Genomic DNA, 18,888 nt, shown 5'->3' with positions numbered 1-18,888 from the left:
CTTACTAATCACACAGAATTACATGTACAAATAATGAATCATACCTTGATGACAAATTACGTCATAAAGGAAAACGTCCCTAGCGGGCGGAACAGATATGACAGCTGGTTACACAAAAGAAAAGGGGCTGGGTTTGAGTGAAAGAGCGGGAAGACTGAGGGACAAAGGGAGAAGCTGTGCTATCGTAAATACAGTATCTTATGCATTCTAAATTACCGCTCATTTGGAAAAGGAAAATGCAATAAATATTTACTCTGAGCTGCACTTCGGTAGGTTGGTGGTAGATGGAAGGCCGTGTTGCCAAACAGTCCTTTGAAGAATGTCTCTGGTGGTCAATTGGATACGTGGTAGTAACGTCGTTGTGTGGTAGACTGGATACTCTGTCTGTTCTTTCCTAGCCCGCGTTTGCAGCTACTGTGGCTAACTCAACGGCTAGGAGGTATCACTTCTGTAGTGAATAAGAGTTCAAAGTTCATACCATTCGCAACCAAAGCTCACGCTGAGGTTGGCTTAGTTCTGTAGTTGACATGTTAGTCCTTTTAACGCAGAGGCTGCAGACCTCACATACTTGGAACAGGAGGTTATATCGTCACCAAGGCTTTATATAGGAAGTGGAGGAGGCCGTAGGAGGGCGTGTTTGAAAAGTTTTATAACCCATGTCCCTTCACAGGGGCGCCCCACTGATTGAGCAGAGCCCTAACCCAAATCTCTCATTTGGAAGCTAAAATTACATTTAATCGCTTCACCAATAATTGTATATTCAAACATTTAAATTGAACAACAATTCCATGTGAATCGAATAACTCTGATGTGTAGACTTTCCACTGTAGAGTTCATGTCATCTTATCATTGATGAGAATGTCTCAGATGACAACCGAACTGACATCATATTCATTAAGTAACACCGTATATGTTCAATTGGTCAGATTACCAGAATATAGTTAATTTCCCCCCACTTTCTGATGTTCCCAGAATCTCTGTTAACCAAGGGGTTTTCAAATGTCACATCAGTAGGGTAGAGAGAGGAAACAGGGGGGAAGAGGTATTTATGACTGTCATAAACCTACCCCCCAGGCCAACGTCATGACACTGTGTTTGCCAGCAGCTCTTCACAATGCTTGAAGCACAGCGCTGTTTATGACTTCAAGCCTACCAACTCCCGAGATTAGGCTGGCAATACTATAGTGCCTATAAGAACTTCCAATAGTCAAAGGTATATGAAATACACATGGTATAGAGAAAAATAGTCCTATAATTCCTATAATAACTACAACCTAAAACTTCTTACCTGGGAATATTGAAGACTCATGTTAAAAGGAACCACCAGCTTTCATATGTTCTCATGTTCTGAGCAAGGAACTTAAATGTTAGCTTTCTTACATAGCACATACTGCACTTTTACTTTCTTCTCCAACACTGTGCTTTTGCATTATTTAAACCAAATTGAACATGTTTCATTATTTATTTGAGACTAAATTGATTTCATTTATGTATTATAATAAGAGTTCTTTCAGTCCTGTTGTAATTGTCATTAGCACACAAACACACACATACACAATAATTTTTGGTCCTCCAATAATCAGTATCGGCATTGAAAAATCATAATCGGTCGACCTCTATGGCCAATACACCACACTTCCTGGGGCCTTGTTGCTTAATCGTACCCTGGCAGTTATTGTTAAAAAAAATTAATAGGATGGGAGACCCATGGTATAGGCGGCAACCGCACAGAGACAACGCGTGTTTCAATAATCGTCAATAACAAATTGTTTTAACCTAAAGCATTTAATAAAGACATGTATATTATGGGGAATTGGAATGAGAGGGTTACTTACACAGTGTTGGGAAAGGATCACAGCAGTGATTAAATGAGGGTATGAGGCATGAGTTGAGGTGTTCAGAGACTTGACTTCAGTGCAGGACAGGGGTTGAGGTGTTCAGAGACTTGACTTCAGTGCAGGACAGGGGTTGAGGTGTTCATAGGCTTCAGTGCAGGACAGGCTCATCATGGATGGATGGATGGTGTTGGAGCAGAGCTCAACTCTTCCACTGAGGGCAGGACAGGATTTGACTGGGGAGACCAAAAACAATAACAAAATACACTACACAGACAAAATATCAAAACATTTGTTTGTCCAAGGAGTAAAATAATTGATGTAATGTGATTGTGATCAACTCTACATACAGTAATGAGAAAATGTACAGGTCTACTCACTAAATGGCTACTTTGTTAGATTCTTCAATGGTTGGAGAGGAAACATTCAATATGCCAGTGGTTGTGCGGGCAATATGAGACACGGCTTCAGTTAATGTCAAGAGAGTTGATAATGGTAGTGGAGTAGAGTGGTCATTACCTCTTTACATTTTTCTGAAATTCACTGAGTAGGATGGTCCTTCCCTTCCTCCTCTGAGAAGCCTCCACTGTTGTGTATGGTTTCCTAGAAACAAGGGTGTCTCAACTTATCCCACTCCCCCCTTATCACAATGTAAATCATTTAAACATTTGTAGGCCAATATTGAAACTCGGTAAAATGACCCATAATGCTCATTGACTGGACATCAAATTACCATGACAATTATGCATCACAATAGTCAAATGTACAGTATTTATGCAACATGCAGCAGTTCACTGTATCCATCAACTGCACTGCTGCTGCACACAGCATATGAGTAGCCCAAGCAGTCTGATTTTGCGTAACCGCATCCACTATAGCGTCAAGTTCCTTCTAATTGGCTTAAACAGAATGAGCCTATCCCCCAGAGCCATTGAAGACTCTCCTACATACATTATTGTACAGCCAGAGAGAGCCTCCTTCATGTGTATTAGTGATCAGTCAAATCACTACTAGTTAATGTCCTGTTCCTTGCATCCATCAACTATATTTAAAGAAAAAGTGAGCAGGTCACACCCGGTAACTGGCTAAATTATTTTACAAAGAAATCATGCTGTGACCAGGTGCTAGAATACTGAAAGACGAATCATCCTGTGACAAGACTATAGGCACTATTATTAGAATGTCATCACCACCTCCACAGTGTGAGAGTAGAGATCAATGTCAAGGACAAACTGGTTTCAAGCAGTGTTCGAAAGTTATTATTCTGTAGGTCAGGACAACTCCTGTGGCGGTAAGTGATGTGAGTAGCTGAGTCATAGCCTCTGGACTGATTCAATGCCGTTATTCACATACGTTTTTTACTGGTGTCAAGTTCAATGGTTCAGAAGTCTATACCTACCCATCTTCTGTAATTGTCATGCAAATATTTTTTTTATATTTCCCTTATTATCTGAGGTAATGGTGATAAGAAGTTATGGTTATGTCCCAAATGACACCCTTTCCCTTTAGGGGAAACTAGAACAAAACAAATATACCTTGATTTGTGGGATTTTCACTAAATGTAATCCATAGTGTTACGTCTGCCCTGCCACACCCTCTACTTCTCATACTGTGTCTCCCTAACCTGCCACCACTCCCCCAGTGCTCTCTCCCTCTCTGTGTGGGTGTATCTGATTGTGTGAGTGGAAACAGGTGTGCTGGAGTCAGAGCAGATCCCCACCAGCTGCAACCTGTTCCATAATCAAGACCTCTACAAATACTACAAATAGTCCTGCCACTCCCATCCTGCCAGATTGTAGCCTCTGTTCAGTCAGTCTGCATTTCAAGCAGTTTTTTCCTGCATAGATCTCGTTATCCTGTGGTGCTCGTTTTCCCTAGCCTGACGCTGCATTTCTCTCCGCTACAGTTCCGTCCGCTCTGACTCTGGTCCCTGTGTCACCAGTCCCTCATCTCGTCAGTCTTGCTTCTCGCCCTGGACCCCCCAATATACTGCTTCCTTGGATTCTGCTCCGGACCAGCTTCCCCTTCCCCTACTCCCCTTGCCCCAGTTCCTGGTTCCCTGCTACCCAACCGAGCTCCCCCTGGCCTGCACCCCATCTCCCCCTGCTTTACAATAAATACCTTGGTTACCTTATCCCTGCCTCCTCGTCTGAGTCTGCACTTGGGTTCACCTGCTCCACCCCGCTTAACACATAGAAGGGTGTTTTGGGGGAAGTGTTGTTGATATGACATTTGTATGTTAATAAAGCATAATTGAAATAATTAATTGAAGTTGAAACGTGAGATTTTGGCCTTAACCAGACTTCCTTTATGAATTGGTGTCATGAAGCTTTACCACTTGCTCTAATATAAGCAGTGTCTTCATTTCAATTAAATTTAAAAATATCAAAGTTCAATAGTGGGATCTCTGCAACTTTTAGTTATGATCCAATATGTAACCATTAACAGAATGTGAAAATAGATTCAAAATGGTTGCCCTCTGCTGGCGATTCGAAGGACGTGCAATGACCAGTAAAAGGAGGGATGTGATTGATTACATTGCCTACCATGTCAATTTCTCTCAAAAAATGGGCCATAACTTTCAAACTAGCAGAGATCCCACTGGAACTTTGATATGCCCGTAGAGTGGATAGGTTCAACAATATATATATTTGACTAGCCAAATTAAAAACTGTATATATATATATTCATTTATTAATGTCTGAATATTTTATGCAAGAGCATTTTTATTTAATAAAAAAATACTCATCACAGAGCAAGAGGTAAAGCTTCATATATTACCAATTTTTGCTTTGTAGCTCCTACAGATGAATCATTACGGTCTTAAAGGAGGCCTGGGTAAGGCCAAAAAGTCAACTATTCAAACATATATTCATTATTTGTCAATGATGCTTTAAGATATAAATATCAAAATCAATGTCCTTTGAAAGCTTACAAAAAAGGTTGTCAAACTATTTTATAATTCAACTCAAATGTTTATCATTCTCCCATATGTTGTAGCATAGACCCTAGTTTACATTGTCTGATCTGTTTGTGTTGTGCCAGTCATCGGTTGAGACACAGCATTCTCTTGAATATAGGGTCATTTCAAACCAGAGAAACTGATTTGGTCTCCTTCCAACAAAGGTTCAGCTTAAACAGGCTTCATAAAGCGTTCATAATGCCTTCATAAAATGGAAAAGCTGTGTGACATAACCCATGTCAAATCAGACATAACCCACCATGTCAAAAATTACATGAACCTGTTCTTTATGAAGTGTGGCATAAAGGCATTATAAATCACATTAAAATGGAGGCTTCACAAAAAATGTATAACCTTGTCATGCATCTTGGTAGAGCATTGCAACACCAGGATAATGGTAAAGATTCCCAGGATCACTGACACATCAAAATGTAAGTCACTTTGGATAAATGGTTTATACAAGTATTACTCTAAACTCTTTCTAGGATGGCCCAAACAATGTTGGACCTGATCTCAACTTTCCCCCAAATGCTGTGCTGCAGAAGAATACACACTCTAAAAAAGTTGATAAGGCACTTTAAAATCCAATTCTGTTTTTTTACTACTCAGTTTTCTACGTTTTGTTTTTTCAGGTTTCGGATTTGCTCCATTTTATTTCAGGTTTCTCCAGAAAATATAAAGTTTGGATTTCCTTGGATTTTCTGTGTTCAGAATAATGGCTAAATCACACCAGGGGACCAATTTTGAGGTATGGGAAAAATGAAGGAAACTTTTTTTTTTGTGTAGTTCCCTTTCATTCAGTATGCATGCACCATCTGGTTAGCAGTGTTTCTGTAGTTCAGTAAACGCACATGTTATGGAGTTCGACAATCAAATGACCACTTCTGGTGCCACTGGGCAGTGAAAAAAAATAGTAAGTTAAAATAATTTGAATTCCAATAAAGAAAGGTTGTAGTAGTTGTATAAGTGTTAGATTACGTACAGTGCACTCAAAGTATTCAGACCTCTTGACTGTTCAACATTGTTACAGCCTTATTCTAACATTGATTAAATCGTTTTCCCCCCCTCAATCTACACACAATAGCCCATAAAGACAAAGCAAAAACGGGTTTTTAGAAACATTAATATATATAAACTCCTATAAAAATGTCCTCTCACTGTCAACTGCGTTTATTTTCAGCAAACATGTGTAAATATTTGTATGAACATAAGATTCAACAGACAAACTGAACAAGTTCCACAGATATGTGACGACCAGAAATTGAATAATGTGTCCCTGAACAAAGGGGGGGGGGGGGGGGGGTCAAAATCAAGAGTAACAGTATCTTGTGTGGCCACCAGCTGCATTAAGTACAGCAGTGGATCTCCTCCTCATGGACTGCACCAGATTTGCCAGTTCTTGCTGTGAGATGTTACTCCACTCCACCAAGGCAAGTTCCCAGACATTTCTGGGGGGGAATGGCCCTAGCCCTCACCCTCCGATCCAACAGGTTCCGGACGTGCTCAACGGGATTGAGATCCGGGCTCTTCGCTGGCCATGGCAGAACACTGTCTTGCAGGAAATCACGCACAGAACGAGCAGTACGGCTGGTGGCATTGCGATACTGAAGAGTCATGTCAGCATGAGCCTGCAGGAAGGGTACCACATGAGGGAGGAGGAAGTCTTCCCTGTAACGCACAGCATTGAGATTGCCTGCAATGACAACAAGGTCAGTCCGGTGATGCTGTGACATCGCCCCAGACCATGACGGACCCTCCACCTCCAAAATCGCTCGCTCCAGAGTACAGGCCTCTGTGTAATGCTCATTCCTTCGACGATAAACGCAAAGCCGACCATCACCCCTGGTGAGACAAAACCGTGACTCTTCAGTGGAGAGCACTTTTTGCCAGTCCTGTTTGGTCTAGCGACAGTGGGTTTGTGCCCATAGGCAATAACGTTGCTGGTTATGTCTGGTGAGGACCTGCCTTACAACAGGCCTACAAGCCCACGGGCCAGCCTCTCTAAGCCTATTGCGGACAGTCTGAGCACTGATGGAGGGATTGTGTGTTCCTGGTGTAAGTCGGGCAGTTGTTGTTGCCATCCTGTACCTGGAGGTGTGATGTTCGGATGTACCGATCCTGCGCAGGTATTGTTACACGTGATCTGCCTCTGCGAGGACGATCAGCTGTTCGTCCTGTCTCCCTGGAGCGCTGTCTTAGGCGTCTCACAGTACGGACATTGCAATTTATTGCCCTGGCCACATCTGCAGTCCTCATGCCTCCTTGCAGCATGCCTAATGCACGTTCACACAGATGGGCAGGGACCCTGGGCATCTTTCTTTTGGTGTTTTTCCAGAGTCAGTAGAAGGCCTCTTTATAGTGTCCTAAGTTTTCATAACTGACCTTAATTGCCTACCATCTGTAAGCTGTTAGTGTCTTAATGACAGTTCCACAGGTGCATGTTCATGAATTGCTCATGGTTCATTGAATAAGCATGGGAAACAGAGTCAAAACCCTTTACAATGAAGATCTGAAGTTATTTGGATTTTTACGAATTATCTTTGAAAGACCGGGTCCTGAAAAAGGGGCATTTCTTTTTTTGCTGAGTTTATACACTGCTCAAAAAAATAAAAGGGAACACTTAAACAACAATGTAACTCCAAGTCAATCACACTTCTGTGAAATTAAAAACAGTCCACTTAGGAAGCAACACTGATTGACAATACATTTCACATGCTGTTGTGCAAATGGAAGACAACAGGTGGAAATTATAGGCAATTAGCAAGACACCCCCAATGAAGGAGTGGTTCTGCAGGAGGTGACCTCAGACCACTTCTCAGTTCCTATGCTTCCTGGCTGATGTTTTGGTCACTTTGAATGCTGGAGGTGCTTTCACTCTAGTAGTAGCATGAGACGGAGTCTACAACCCACACAAGTGGCTCAGGTAGTACAGCTCATCCAGGATGGCACATCAATGTGAGCTGTGGCAAGAAGGTTTGCTGTGTCTGTCAACGTAGTGTCCAGAGCATGGAGGCGCTACCAGGAGACAGGCCACATCAGGAGACGTGGAGGAGGCCGTAGGAGGGCAACAACCCAGCAGCAGGACCGCTATCTCCACCGTTGTGCAAGGAGGAGCACTGCCAGAGCCCTGCAAAATGACCTCCAGCAGGCCACAAATGTGCATGTGTCTGCTCAAACGGTCAGAAACAGACTGTATGAGGGCCCGACGTCCACAGGTGGGGGTTGTGCTTACAGCCCAACACCGTGCAGGACGTTTGGCATTTGCCAGAGAACACCAGGATTGGCAAATTCGCCACTGGCGCCCTGTGCTCTTCACAGATGAAAGCAGGTTCACACTGAGCACGTGACAGACGTGACAGAGTCTGGAGACGCCGTGGAGAACGTTCTGCTGCCTGCAACATCCTCCAGCATGACCAGTTTGGTGGTGGGTCAGTCATGGTGTGGGGTGGCATTTCTCTGGGGGGGCCGCACAGCCCTCCATGTGCTCGCCAGAGGTAGCCTGACTGCCATTAGGTACCGAGATGAGATCCTCAGACCCCTTGTGAGACCATATGCTGGTGCGGTTGGCCCTGGGTTCCTCCTAATGCATGACAATGCTAGACCTCATGTGGCTGGAGTGTGTCAGCAGTTCCTGCAAGAGGAAGGCATTGACTATGGACTGGCCCGCCCGTTCCCCAGACCTGAATCCAATTGAGCACATCTGGGACATCATGTCTCGCTCCATCCACCACGTTGCACCACAGCCTGTCCAGGAGTTGGCGGATGCTTTAGTCCAGGTCTAGGAGGAGATCCCTCAGGAGACCATCCGCCACCTCATCGGGAGCATGCCCAGGCGTTGTAGGGAGGTCATACAGGCACGTGGAGGCCACACACACTACTGAGCCTCATTTTGACTTATTTTAAGGACATTACATCAAAGTTGGATCAGCCTGTAGTGTGGTTTTCCACTTTAATTTTGAGTATGTCTCCAAATCCAGACCTCCATGGGTTGATAAATTTGATTTCCATCGATAATTTGTGTGATTTTGTTGTCAGCACATTCAACTATGTAAAGAAAAAAGTATTTAATAATAATATTTAATTCATTCAGGTCTAGGATGTGTTATTTTTTTTATTTTCTTTGAGGAGTGTATGTTACATTTACATAAGTATTCAGCCCCTTTGCTATGAGACTCGAAATTGAGCTCAGGTGCATCCTGTTTCCATTGATCATCCTTGAGATGTTTCTACAACCAGGAGTCCACATGTTGTACATTCAATTGATTGGACATGATTTGGAAAGGCACACACCTGTCTAGAAGGTCCTACAGTTGACAGTGCATGTCATAACAAAAACCAAGCCATGAGCTCTGAGACAGGATTGTGTCGAGGCACAGATCTGTGGAAGGGTACAAAAAAACGTGTGCAGCATTGAAGGTCCCCAAGGACACCGTGGCCTCCATCATTCTTAAACGGACAATGTTTGGAACCACCAAGACTCTTGCTAGAGCTGGCTGCCTGGACAAACTGAGCAATGGGAGGAGAAGGGCCTTGGTCAGCGAGGTGATCAAGAAACGGATGGTCACTCTGACAGAGCTCCAGAGTTCCTCGGTGGAGATGGGAGAACCTTCCAGAAGGACAACCATCTCTGCAGCACTACCCAAAGCACACAGCCAATACAACACAGGAGAGGTTTTGGGAAAAGTCTCAATGTCCTTTAGTGGCCCAGCCAGAGCCCGGATTTGAACCCGAACTAACATCTATTGAGGCCTGAAAATAGCTGTGAAACGATACTCCCCATCCAACCTGACAGAGCTTGAGAGGATCTGCAGAGAATAATGGTATAAACTCCCAAATACAGGTGTGCCAAGCTTGTAGCATTATACCCCAAAAGCCTCAAGGCTGTAATCGCTGCCAAAGGTGTTTCAACAAAGTACTGAGTAAAGGGTCGGAATACTTACGTAAATGTGATATTTAATTTATTTATTTAGCAAAAATTGCTTCATCATTATGGGGTAAGTCTCATTTCAAACAAAGCATTACAGGACACTACATAATGTGTCAATATGTAGGTTAAAAGTTCTGCTGATTTATGAAAGTTCTCTCATGATCCAAAGGTTACTGTAGGGTGTGAAGTTCTTACATAGGTTGATGGAACTGCAAAGCTTGCGTTTGTGTATGTCAGAGCCGAGATGATTTGGAGTAGTCCTACCATACCTGAGACTACCGCACCAGGTAGTCCTCTTCTGTTTACAAGATGGAGACCAAACTTGATTACAACCTGTTACAATGGTGCCAACATTTTGTGGCTGATCTTTCAGCGGTAGAGAGGGTGAATGTGTCAAAGACCTGACTGGGCCCAGCACCCCACGGTATGGTTTGTTATATTGTTGTCAAAGACCTGACTGGGCCCAGCACCCCACGGTATGGCTTGCTATATTTTTTGTGTGCGTGTTTGTGAGGAACATTTAACTTTGTTTCACAACAAAGCCATTTTCAATTTCCTTATGTTGGTGGCTTTCATCAAGGTAATTGTTGCCTGGTGTCACATTAGTCACATTACTTCTCTTTAGAGCGTGTGTCATCCTGCAGCACAACATGTCACCCTTTATAATGCACATGTTTGTCATATTCAACATAGTGGATTGTCACATTTGACATTGGTGATTGTTACACAGTTATGTCACATTTGTGAACCCTTTTATTAATCACGACATACTGTTATAGATGCTTTATAACACATTTATGTAGTTCTTATGAAAGCATTATGAAGTCTTTATGAAGCCTTTATTAGCTGAACGTAATTTAAAGTGGGACCAGAGAATTCATAGAATGGACCTATCCCTTCAGACCACTGCAATTTAGATGGTAAACTTTAACATAACATTACTAACCTTTATTTTAGCAGGGAGTCCCATTGAGACCAATGCCTCTTTTCCAAGGGAGCCCTGCATAAACAAAATTTAAGAAAAATGTAATACATTCAAACATACAACGTACACTGAGTGTACAAATATTAAGAACACCTGCTCCTTCCATGACCAGGTGAACCCAGGTGAAAGCTATGATCCCTTATTGAAGTCACTTGTTACATCCACTTCAAATCAGTGGAGACAGATTAAAGAAGGATTTTTAAGCCTCGAGACATGGATTGTGTATGTGTGCCATTGAGGGTGAATTGGCAAGACAAAATATTTAAATGCCTTTGAACATGGTAGCAGGTGCAAGGCGCGCCAGTTTGTATCAAGAACTGCAACGCTGCTGTTTTTTTTTCACTCCAGTCTCCCGTGTGTATCAAGAATGGTCCACCACCCAAAGGACATCCAGGCAACTTGACACAACTGTGAGAAGCAGTGTCTCAGCCAGCCTTGACCGGGAGACCCATGAGGTGGCACACAATTGGCCCAGCATTGTCCGGATTAGGGGTGGATTTAGATTTCCTTGTCCCATCACGCTTCAGTGACTCCTTGTGGCGGGCCAGGTACCTGCATGCTGACTTTGGTCGCCAGCTGGACGGTGTTTCCTCTGACATAATTGGTGCAGCTGGCTTCCGGGTTACACCCTGACTACACCGCTCTCATCGCGTGCATAATAAATGTAGAAATCTATATTATTCAATTATTGCACCCACTGCGCGTGCGTGCCAATGAGCGTCTGCGTTGCCAAGGACTAAAATAGAAGTTTGTGCTATTTGTGAAGCAGATCGCACAGAAAGTCCTTTCTCTCCAATCTCCTCATTGGTTTATAGAAGCAGGTACCCCACGTGCCATCTCCTCATTGGTTATACCCACGTGGGTGACAAAGACAAACGTGGTCAGTGGCGGCAATGCACCTAATTTCTGAAAGTTGCCAATCGCAATATAAAGTCCTGAGAAGAAAAGGCCTGGAAGGAGGAGAGATGACTATAAACGATTCGGTTGACCGTTTTATGTGTGGATTAATTGGCGGAGTAAAGGAACTTGTGCATTTCAGGTAAAATAACAACTCAATGTTTATATCCCAGGACAAATTAGCTAGTAACAGCAAGCTAGCTAAATAGGACAAATTAGCTAGCTTGCTAAATTGCCATAAATGTTTCATGCATTTTGACCTGTCCCCAAATTAATGTAATTGGTTCAGAGTTTTTTTAAATATTTTAACCTGCGTGCAGTGATCGCGTTTGGTGTGGGGGTACAAAATAAATGTATGCACGATGGCGCACACGCGCAGCCGTTTTGGGTTCCGTGTAAAGCAAGCAGTGCGGCTTAGCAGGGTAGTGTTTTGGAGGAGGGATGGCTCTCAACCGAGGGATGGCTCTCAACCTTTGCCTCTCCCGAGTCCGGAGGAGAGTTGCAGAGATTGGACAAAACTGTAACTACCAATTGGATATCACAATATTGGGGAGAAAAAGGGAGGGGGTACAACAACAAAAAAGCTCTGCAGATCATTCCATACAAAGAGTGAGAGTGGCTCCCCCTTTGAAGAGGGGGATGACCGCGGCAGCTTTCCAATCTTTAGGGATCTCAGACGATACGAAAGTGGTTTGAACAGGCTAGCAATAGGGTTTCAACAATTGTCGTGGATAATTTTAGAAAGAGAGGGTCCAGATTGTCTAACCCAGCTGATTTGTAGGGGTCCAGATTTTGCAGCTCTTTCAGAACATCAGCTATCTGGATTTGGGTGAAGGAAAAATGGGGGAGGCTTGGGCAAGTTGCTATGGGGGGGGGGGTGCAGAGCTTTTGACCGGAGTAGGGGTAGCCAGGTGGAAAGCATGGCCAGCTGTAGAAAAATGCTTATTGAAATGATTGATTATCGTAGATTTATCAGTGGTGACAGTGTTTCCTAGCCTCCGTGCAGTGGGCAGTTGGGAGGAGGTGCTCGTATTCTTCATGGACTTTCAGGTGTCCCAGAACTTTTTGGAGTTAAAGCTACACGATGCGAATTTCTGCTTGTAAAAGCTATCCTTTGCTTTCCTGACTGCCTGTGTATATTGGTTCCTAACTTCCCTGAAAAGTTGCATATTGCGGGGGCTATTCGATGCTAATGCAATACGCCAGAGGATGTTTTTGTGCTGGTCAAGGGAAGTCAAGTCTGGAGTGAACCAAGGGCTATATCTGTTCTTAGTTCTAAATGAATGGGGCATGCCTATTTAAGATGGTGAGGAAAGCACTTTTAAAGAATAACCAGGCATTCTCTACTGACGGAATGAGGCCAGGTCGATTAGAAAGGCATGCTCACTGAAGTGTTTTAGGGAGCGTTTGACAATGATGAGGGGTGGTCGTCTGACCGTGGACCAATTATGGACGCAGGCAATGAGGCAGTGATCGTTGAGATCCTGGTTGAAGACAGCAGAGGTTTATTTAGAGGGCAGATTGGTCAGAATGATATCTTGAGGGTGCCCATGTTTACGGATTTAGGGTTGTACCTGGTAGGTTCCTTGATTATTTGTGTGAGATTGAGGGCATCGTTCTTAGATTGTAGGATGGCCGGGGTGTTAAGCATATCCCAGTTTAGGTCACCTAACAGTACAAACTCTGAAGATAAATGGGGGGCAATTAATTCACATATGGTGTCCAGGGCAGAGCTGGGGGCTGAGGGGTGTCTATAACAAGAACTGTTTGTCGGGAGCTTCATGAAATGGGTTTCAATGCCCTAGGAGTCGCACCCAAGGCTAAAATCACCATGTGCAATGCCAAAATAGGTCAACTTTGAAATCACTGCACTAAACTTTGAAATCAGTCAAATCGAGAAGGAAAATATTTACACAAGAAGCAACCTAATATCACACAGTCAACTCTAGTCATTTTGTAAATTCACCATTCTGCGATTCTCACTTTTAAATATTGCACAGTTTTCAACACAATGCTCTTTATGTCATCCAAAAGTCAACCAAAATATAAAATCAAAAACAAGCAAGTATAATTGCGTATAGTATAATTTTGGAATGCGGTATACACATTCCCACCAAAAAGATAAATACACTCACTACATGACCAAAAGTATGTGGACACCTGCTCGTCAAACAACTCATTCCAATATCATGGGCATTACTATGGAGTTGGTCCCCCATTGCTGCTATAACTGCCTCCACTCTTCTGGGAAGGCTTTCCACTAGATGTTGGAACATTGCTGCAGGGACTTACTTCCATTCAGCCACAAAATCATTAGTGAGGTCGGGCACTGATGTTGGGCGATTAAGCCTGGTTCGCAGTCGGGGTTCCAAATTATCCCAAAGATGTTCGATGGGGTTGAGGTCAGGGCTTTGTGGAGGCCAGTCAATTTCTTCCACACCAATCTCAACAAACCATTTCTGTATGGACCTCGCTTTGTGCACGGGGGCATTACCATGCTGAAACAGAAGAGGACCTCCCCCAAACTGTTGCAACATAGTCGTAAGCACAAAGTAATCTAGAATGTGATTGTATGCTGTAGCATTAAGATTTCCCTTCACTGGAACTAAGGGGCCTAATCCAAACCAAAAACAGCCCCAGACCATTATTCCTCTTTTGGCAAACTTTACACTTGGCACTGCTTTGGGGCAGTTCTCCTGACATCCGCAAAACCCAGATTTGTCCGTTGGACTGCCAGATGGTCAAGCATGATTCATCACTCCAGAGAACGCGTTTCTACTACTCCAGAGTTCAATGGCGGCAAGCTTTAAACCACTCCAGCAGACGCTTGGCATTGCACATGGTGATTTTAGGCTTGGGTGCGGCTGCTCGGCCATAGAAACCCATTTCACAAAGCTCCCGACAAACAGTTATTGTACTGACGTTGCTTCCAGAGGCAGTTTGGAACTCGGTAGTGAGTGTAGCAACTGAGGACAGAACAATTTTACGCACCTGTCGGTCCCGTTCTGTGAGCTTGTGTGGCCTACCACTTCGCAACTGAGCCGTTGTTGCTCCTAGACATTTCCACTTCACAATAACAGCACTTACAGTTGACCAGGGCAGCTCTAGTAGGGCAGAAATTTGACAATTTGACACGTTGAAAGTCACAGAGCTCTTCAGTAAGGCCATTCTACTACTGTACCAATGTTTGTCTATTGAGATTGCATGGCTGTATGCTCGATTTTGAACACGCGTCAGCAACGGGCATGGCTGAAATCGCCAAATCCACTCATTTGAAGTGGTGTCAAAATGTGTGGATTTGTCAATATCAGAACTTTTCAAAATGCACATAACGGTTCTTTGTTGCAAAGGTTCACCTTCCTCCAAAGGACCCTTCTATGGATTCCGTTTTGTGAAAATCTCTAAAATCATGGTATTTTTTGTTGTAGTTTCATGAGGAATCACCCATGATGCCTGGAGCAACACACACTTATGCCAATATCATCTGCTATCAAGGACAGTGAAGAGTATTTTAAGTTTGACTCCTCAGTCCTCACTGGACTAGCAGAGTTATAAAATGATTTTTTTCATGTAGTTGTCAAGTGTACATTTTTGCAGATACCTACCCATGTACTGAACTTTTAAGAAATGTGCTTTGTTATTTCTGACTATGGGGATAAAGGCTCATTTGTAGCGGCACAGTTGAGGTAGACAATTCTCTCTGACACATCACCTCTGTACTCATCACCTCACTAAAGGAGTCAAAGCTGTGTCTCTCATTTCAGTCCATCTTCACCTCAAATACAAGATAGAAGACGGGATTTCCACTCAACAGCAGCACTACACAGTAAGGCTACTTGAGACTGAAACCATGCATCCTTGGCCAGTTCACACCACTCTTGGCTAAATGTCACCCAGTGAATTGTTACACATACTCTCATTTCTAGCACACACTGAAGCAATTACTCATATCTTTATAGCATATACTGTATTTGGTACAAAGTATCACACATTCAACGATATTGTAACTATTTTTTAAGATCACTAAGCACGTTTCCATGCAGTTTTTATGCGAGTTAAGTCATATCATATACACAAAAATTAATGACAGCTGTGATGGAAACAGGAAGTATAAATGTCAACTGATAATTTGTTCTTCACATGGTGGGATCTTTTTGGGTCGGTAAAAGGAATTATGCGGGGGAAAAATAAATCGGTGGAAACTCCATTATGCGGAAATAGAGATACAATAAATATCATATAGAAGTAAATTTGGAGTCACGAGATTATATATCGTATGTGGTCATCCCACAACGATTTGGGAAAACATGCAGTTTATTAGGCTACAGTTGAAATAAATGAAATTATCAGGCTGGTGAAAGTGCGCGGTAACGAGTTCGATGGCGCTTTCCCAAAAAAATATCGAGGGTTTTATTCTGGTGACATGATGATCGGTGCTTGAATGCCATTTGACGAAAACAAATATTCTCGCTCTTATCCATAATAATAAAATCCTTGACAACCCGCACAGTGTCTGTGCGCGGTTGGCTAGAGCGCAGGTGCCAAGACCAGAGTAGGCACATTTGCTATTTAACGCAACAGTTTTCGTGACAAAACTATCCATAGAGTTGAAAATGCGATGGAAACACATTGAACTTTAAGTTGTAATGTACTGAATAAAAATCTAAGCGAAAAAGTACTCTGTGTGCATTACCTCATTAGCTGATTTTTATCCGCAACAAGTCCATTTGGTGGAAACATAACACTGGGTTGGAAAAGGCTCATATTTTCTTTATGCGGATTCTAGAATATTCATATGAAAATCTGTCTCCATTTGAATGGAAACCCAGTTACTGGTTTAAAAATACTCTTTTAAAAAAAATCTCTCCCCCTCGCTCCAAAGTGTAACTGATTTGAAAAAATATGGGAATTTCAAATGAGGGGAAGGCAAATAGCCTAATCTTTAATACCCTAAAAAATGAATATTTTCTACGGTCATGTAGATGGAAAATATTGGATAGTAAATATTTATTCTGGCTGGCATAGCACACCGACCTAACATAAACCAATGTTTGTGCAAATGCCTCGTTGTATGCAAGTAAAAGTAATTCAATATCTGTGAACTTACCTTTTTATTGATCGTTTCGTCCCAAAAATATATTTATATGAAAATGTATTGCTTCAGGTCAACCTTTTTTTCTGATTGAGAGCAATGCTACTTTAATTTACAGGTTAAACAAAATATACTCGTTTTGTTCTAAAAACCCACGAAGCACAGCTGCTAGCATGCGTCTAGAATCTTGCGGATAAAAATATATACTTTACAAAAGGTAATGCAATATTAGGCTACTTCTGAGAACATACATGCGATTCATTGACAGTTATTGACCCATGCAGCAATAACGCCCAAACATTTGAGAAAAAGCCTACCTTCTTGAGCGAGCGCTTCACTCCAATTACTTTGACAGAAGTTGAAAATAGTTATAAGCTATGCAAATGTTGATGAATAAACACGCCACGAGTGGTTGTCGCAGAATAGCCTAGACGTTTTCCCAATTAAACCAAATCGAGTTGCAGGAATTGATTATTCATTGCTGATCAAATTTAGCAAACTCAACGCGACATGCGGCTTGGCGAGGTAATTCCATATTTCTCATCTTAATGCCTCGCCTCTCAAGTCCAACTGAGCTACTGAGTTTAGGGAGCTGTGTCAATCACACAAAGTCCATGGGAGCAAGTACCCACCTAACAAGCATACATGCCTAGCATAGCCTACTGTGCACGTCCCTTCACCATACACACTCCCTCCACCCGGCACGCACGTGCACACGCACGCACTAAACCTCTCCCCTTGAGAACTGAGGTGGTTTTCTGACACTCTGAATTCAGTAAGCCCTACAATAGCTATTTTTTCAATACTGTGTCAAATTGTTGAAGTTCTAACTTGCCAATTAAACTCATTCCCACAAGGGGCTGAAGGCACATAAGCCCACACCATGTGGTGAATTCAATTCTCAGCTGGAATGGTGAACAAGGCTGATTCATTAATTGCTAATTCAAGGACACTATGAGAGCCAGATTCAAGCAAATCAGTATTGTCCAAAACTCCACCACTGAAATACACCCTTTATTTTCACCCAGCAAACGTTGTTTGATTAATTCATCATATTACCGTTGGTTACAGGATGGGTTAGAGAGGGGGGCTTGGGGGGGTGGGGAAGGCAGATGGACAAGAACCCATGCAACATGTTAATTACACTAAAATAGATTTCACCCATTGAATTGTGTTTCGTATCTATCTATACCATGAATACTATGATCAATCTTACAGTATTTTCCTGAAATGCACAGGATCTGAATACATCTCATGATCGCACAAGCACACTGAATTGAAAAATGTATTTAGCCAGCAATCTCAGTTCGAAATGGGATGTAAACAGGGATGGAACCTAAGGATTTTAGGCACTGGCCAGCCGGGCTAGTAGACTCCAATTTTGACTCTCCCGGGTCCAAAATCTGTGCCATGCGATATCTTAAAATACAACATTTCACTTGCTGGTGGGCTCATTGGGCACATTTTCTACTAGCCCGGTCTGAAGGGCTAGCGGACTAGCTTAATTTCCATCCCTGGATGTAAACAAATACAAAACAGATACAGTATGTCCATGTTCTTGCCCCCTCTTAGAGCAGCAAGAAGACCAAATGGAGGCTGATTTTAGCTAGATGCAATTATCATTATGAAATTGATTTAGATTATTAATGAAGATTCAGCAGCACAAAGTCCATAGTAAAGTAGATGGACAGCCCACCCCAAAATAGTATTCTATCGGTGCACACTAGTTAAATCAACGTTGTTTCAACGTTATTTCAATTAAATTACATTGAACCGACATGGAATAGACATTGAATTGACACCCGTTGGGTATTGCTCTGCACAGACTCATTTCGTCCGCAGACGAGTTCAGTGTAAAGAGATTCAACAAAGTAACCACAGGTGGCCATAATGACTATTTCCAGACCACAAGTAGTCACCCAAATGAAAGCTATTCTAAACAGGCAGGTAAAATACCAGTCTATGGATACATTACAAGCCAAGGTAGGCAACCCAATTTGCAGTGTGTCCTTCTGGACATTAGTGTGAAGACAGGATATGGCCCTTGGGATGAAGAGAGTTTGACCAACCTTCCCTAAAAGTGTTAAGAATGGCTCCGGCGGGGATGGCTGCAATTTTACAGGCTCCTAACCAACTGTGCCATTCTGTTCGCAACTTATTTTGTACATAATGTTGCTGCTACCGTCTCTT

At 42.8% G+C, this 18,888-nt stretch overlaps 1 protein-coding gene across 3 annotated transcripts in view; it reads right to left on the bottom strand.

The window, feature by feature from the left end:
- The window catches only part of LOC110536247 (neuropeptide FF receptor 1), a 73,141-nt gene extending 55,757 nt beyond the window's left edge, over window positions 1-17,384 (bottom strand). Inside the window, exons 1-4 of one of the 3 annotated variants that reach the window (XR_005034719.1) lie at window positions 17,016-17,384; window positions 10,671-10,724; window positions 2,355-2,438; window positions 1,836-2,049 (exon numbers count right to left, since the gene is read on the bottom strand). The gene's annotated coding sequence lies outside the window, so the exon portion shown is untranslated. Of the gene's footprint in view, window positions 1-1,835; window positions 2,072-2,354; window positions 4,807-10,670; window positions 10,725-17,015 lie in introns of those variants that run through there. The other 2 variants (XR_002475390.2, XM_036936147.1) reach the window with 2 other exon arrangements.
- Window positions 17,385-18,888: the final 1,504 nt, after the last annotated feature.

Source organism: Oncorhynchus mykiss, chromosome 11 (genome assembly GCF_013265735.2).
Source record: "Oncorhynchus mykiss isolate Arlee chromosome 11, USDA_OmykA_1.1, whole genome shotgun sequence".
Lineage (NCBI taxonomy): Eukaryota > Metazoa > Chordata > Actinopteri > Salmoniformes > Salmonidae > Oncorhynchus > Oncorhynchus mykiss.
The sequence above is the reverse complement of the archived record's forward strand: the minus strand, read 5'-3'. Positions and strand labels throughout refer to the sequence as shown.